Source organism: Geospiza fortis, unplaced genomic scaffold, assembly GCF_000277835.1.
Source record: "Geospiza fortis unplaced genomic scaffold, GeoFor_1.0 scaffold569, whole genome shotgun sequence".
NCBI lineage: Eukaryota > Metazoa > Chordata > Aves > Passeriformes > Thraupidae > Geospiza > Geospiza fortis.
The window spans coordinates 221,535-221,917 of record NW_005054621.1 but is presented as its reverse complement, the minus strand read 5'-3'; positions in this window follow the sequence as shown (position 1 = coordinate 221,917).

Genomic DNA, 383 nt, shown 5'->3' with positions numbered 1-383 from the left:
CCGAGCCCCCCGGGCGCCCCCCGGGCCCCGCCGGAGCCCGGGGACAAACCGGCCCAGTCCTACATCGCCCTCATCTCCACCGCCATCCTCTCGTCCCCCGAGAAGAAGCTGCTGCTGTCCGACATCTACCAGTGGATCATGGACAACTACCCCTACTTCAAGAACAAGGTCAGGGTTGTGGGGCCGGGAGCGTTTTCTGGGAATTTCCCCCGATTTCCAGGGTTTGGGGTGAGCGGTGGGGACTGGGCTGGGGAGCTGAGCCGGCCTCGCTGAGCCCGATCTGCCGGGAAATCCATCGGGGATCCCCCCCAGAGCTCGGCCCTGGCGGGGTCGGTGCCTCCATTGGGGGTGCCCCCATCGGGGCCGGCCGGTTCGTTGTCTCC